The sequence below is a fragment of the Bactrocera tryoni genome, unplaced genomic scaffold, assembly GCF_016617805.1.
Source record: "Bactrocera tryoni isolate S06 unplaced genomic scaffold, CSIRO_BtryS06_freeze2 scaffold_25, whole genome shotgun sequence".
NCBI lineage: Eukaryota > Metazoa > Arthropoda > Insecta > Diptera > Tephritidae > Bactrocera > Bactrocera tryoni.
In genome coordinates this window covers 13,071,807-13,076,276 of record NW_024395977.1, presented here as the reverse complement: position 1 = coordinate 13,076,276, position 4,470 = coordinate 13,071,807, and positions in this window count along the sequence as shown.

The following is a 4,470-nucleotide window of genomic DNA, read 5'->3' as shown; positions in this document are numbered from 1 at the left end:
GAAGGATAGTAACTCCACGCCTCGCTCAGATATGGCCTTAGCCCTGGAGTTAGGAGAATTCTTCATGATTAACTAATGCTTTGTATAGCTGATTCCCATTAATCACCAAGGTGAGGAGCGCTTATATAGATGCGAATATAATTCAACCTTTTGGATCATTTTATTATGAGTAATATTTATGTGCGTATGCACTAATTTGGCAAGTAGTAGCCCGCCATAGCTCTTTGATTTTTATTTTTTGTTTTCGAAATTTGTTTCTTTTTGTCATTATTGGCGAAAGCCATCCTGCGGGGTCGAAAAGTACCATATATTTGAGTTTTTAATATTGTTAGTTTGAAATCTGACCTTGGTTTTTCTATCTTTATGTGGGGTATTAGAAAATTGTGGCTCAATTGGTTGTTGTACGACATACCCGGCCATTATTTGATCGAGTAGTTGTGGCTTTCAAGTAGCCCCTACAATACTGATCTTTTATAGATTTGTTTGTTATTGGAAGTTTCCTTAATTGTGAATTAAGTTATTTTTTTTTTTAACTTGAGTTGGTATGGTGGAAACTGGTTCTGCAACTAGTCCACTGTGCAGCGTTTGAACTTTTTGTGCCTTTGAGCAACATGGTGTCACCTGGCATTCTATAGAATTTTGGTTTTCGGGGTTTGCTTTTGCAATTAAACCCGTGGTTCTTTGTGTATACGCGCTTCTTTGGGGTGAGATGGGATATCTGCTGTGATGAAGCATTGAGTTGTGTCTTTTGTGACAATATAAGCAGTTAAATTTGCTTTTGCAATTATTAAGATTGTATGAGTGAGACAAGCAGTTTGTACAGAGTCCTTTTGATCTGTCCTTTCATTGGCATTCAATTTTTTAAACTTCTCTCAAGATTTAAGCTAATGCCGTCTTGTGCACAGTTCGCATGACATATGATTTCTTTGTTCAGATAAGAACGATTGCGTTTTGTGAAAGTTTTTGTTTGATTTGTTTTTGTTACTAACTTGGGGTTTATCTAAGCTTCCATTTTGGTCCTGTTTAATGTTCTTAATTATGATTATTTTTTCTTCTAACCTTTCCGCAATTTCATATTGGGTGGTGAGAAAATCTTTCATTTGTTGCCACGTTGGGCACTTTTTCGTGATGAGAGCGATTGCTCCCATAGAAGTAACGACTTTTCTGGTAACGCGACGGTGCAAATGTTTACCAGAATTGGGTCCCAGCTGCTGTGGGAATATTTAGGGTCGATAGAACCGACAAACAATTTGAAACAGTGGATTTTAGTTTCATGAGTTCTACACTTGTTTCTTTCTTAATTTTTGGCAAGTTCATCAGTGTCGTTACTTGTTTATCGACCAGTATACTTTCGTTTTCATATCTCGCTTTTAGAGCTTCCCAAGCCAAATTGAAATTATCGTCATTAAGAGCGAACTGTTTTACTATTATGCCTGCTTGACCATTGGTTTTGTATCTGAGGTGATACAATTTTTGTGATTTTGATAGTTGCGGATGGTTGATGTAAACGGCTGTAAACATGTCCCGGAAGGACGGCCATTCTTCATAACCTCCATAAAATGTTTCTGTGCCACATGCGAGCACCTCGAGGTAGATGCCTTAACTTGCCTCTTGATATTGTTGCATTGGTGGCAGCTCTACTCTACTGTGGGGAGTATGTGCAATTGCTTTAATTAAACAGTTTTCATAAATATCGTAAGCCGATGATTTAAAATTCTGTGGTAGATCTGAATTGTCGGAATCTACTACAGCGTCATGAGCCGCTTAGAGGCGAGTCCAAAAATTTTTAAGATTTTGGCTTTTTATTTCTAATAATGATTTTGAGTTTTCGTGGATCGGAGAAGAGGCCAATCTAGTGCAGTATCTTGTTAAACTGTCACTTTCTGAAATAAATTTAATAGCCTGTTTTGAGCATGTAGCTCCTGCGGGTTTATTTTGATTTTTTTTCGTTATTAACCATTTTTATTATATTATAAAAATATTTATATTTGTTATTTTATATACTCATATAGAAAATATTTGTCAAAATGATTTAAATTTTACTCAGTATAAACTGATTTGTAGTATCTAATCGGAGTGAAATAAATTGTGTACGCTTTTAAATAAATAAGAGTTTTTTCAGATTATATCGATAGAGGCGTATATTTTATTAATATCGTTTTGTATTTACTTGCAATGGTACAATTGTTTATTATATTTTATTTTGAATTGTTAATTACTATTAAACCGCGATTTTTATATATTAAAATATTTTATGTACGAATATTTTGTATTTAGGTACACCCTAATACCCGGACTTGTATATACATGTCGGTCCATATGTGGTAGCATCGTCTGTATTGATGTCCGTACAATTTGGTGCAGCAGTAGGAGCGCCGTTCATGGGCAAGCCGGTTTCCACTTCTCTAAGTTAATATATTTCTGGCGAAGCGTAGCGAACAACTGTGCGACCGATTTCCTCACGTACTTGCACACCAATGAAACAGTACCAAAAGCGCTTCATCACTCTTAGTATATCTACCAGAACAAAGCCTTGTGCACATTCTTTGTCTCTTTTTTGCCTTTCCAACACTCGTTGATTTTATCGTGACGCGCAGAAGCACACTCGGCAAAACGAAATGCTTTTACCTCGCTCTCACACCGAAGGATATAATGAAGAGAAACATGAAAACAGCATACTTCGATTACATTGAAATTTATTTACAAAGTACTTTGCAAACACAGTAGTTTGTCATTTATTACAAAATTACAGGGTCATTCGTCATTTCAAAAATGATATCCAAATTAACAAAGTTATTTGTTTACATCGACATACATACTTATGTAAGTGACATATCCTAATGTTTCATTGGAGACTTTTGACAGCAAATGCATCGAATCCAACATTGCCAACATGCGCAAAAATAAACTAAAATAAAAAAATTAAAAAAATAAATAACTAATTTTGATACATTTTAAATAAAATAGCTTTTCAAGCTAGCAAAAAAAAATCGATGTAGTGAAAAAAAAAGAAATCGTGAAGGAAAAATTTACATACTGTAGAACAAAAAGATCAAATTTAATGAATAATGAAAAAAACAGTTTTTGGTTTATCATACAAAGCAAAAAGATTAAAACCTTTACATCGTGCATTCGGTGACTCGGGACAACGTGTTAGTGAAAGCACGTGGTAGTGAAAGCACGTGGAAGTGGAAAAGTGAAAGATATCGTTTAACATCGTGGAAAAGAATGTATATCGTAAAAACCAATTTCATTAAAACTTAAACATCGTAAAATAAACATTTGATAACCCTAAACATCGTGGTAGTGGAAAAATGAAAGAGAACGTTTAAATCGTGAGGAAAAAATATCGTAAAGAACAAATTATCGTAACAAATAAAACTAAATTGTTTAACATAGAGAGTGTATAGCCAACGTAAAAGAAAAACGTGAAAAGTGAAGAGAAAATATCGTAAAGAACAAAACGAATAGTTTAACAACAAGAACGTAAAAGTGTAACGTCGGAGCGAAGAAAACGAAAAAATTATCGTAACAAACAAAACGAACTAAGTTACGATCGAACAGTGGAACAAAAATATCACAATACGTTAAAAATAAAATAAAATAGAAAAAAAAAAAAAAACAATAAAACAAAAAAAAAAAACAACAAAAACAGGAATAAAATAAAATCAAAATAATTAATATACGATAAATTATTCAACAAAAACTCTACTCCACAATCCTTAATAACAAAAAAAAAAGTTGAAGAGGAAACGAATGCAGAATGTCGTAAGTGCGACTACCTACTTGGTGAAACAAAATCAAAAGCCCAAAGTCAACTTTACAAACGAAGGTGAATAAAACCAAAGCCGACAGTTTATGGAAGAAGAATTAAGCCAAATTTTGAAATCAATTAAAATTAAAGAGGCAAACAACAAAATGGAACGTGAAACCAGAGAAATGGCGATTCAAAATATCAAACTTATTCAACCATTTAATGGTGATCGAAACTACTTAGCACTTTTTATTCAAGTGGTCGACGCGATCATGCCACAGTCTCCTGTTATATCGGAAGAGACGAAAGTATTCTATCTATACTGTGTCATAAATATACTCAGAGGCGCTGCATTGGACGTGGTTAGGCGAGAGCAACCACCAGATGGGATGACGCTGAGGCAGTTACTTATAGATGAATTCGGAGAACACACGGCAGTTTCAACACTAATCTTGGAAATAAGCAATACTAAATGTAAAAATAATGTTAAGCTACTATGCGAAGAGATTAATTTAGAAGTTTGTAAAGTAAAGGATGTTGTCAAACTAAAAAATGAAACTTGCTCAACTAAAATATTTTTGCTTAATTAATTAGATCAAATAAAGAAAACATTAAAAAGAGAATTGCCAAACTATTTAACTGCGTTAATAAACACAAATGTTGCTACCGACCTTAAGTCAGCAATCAAAATATTAAAATAAAGCGATGTTTATGAA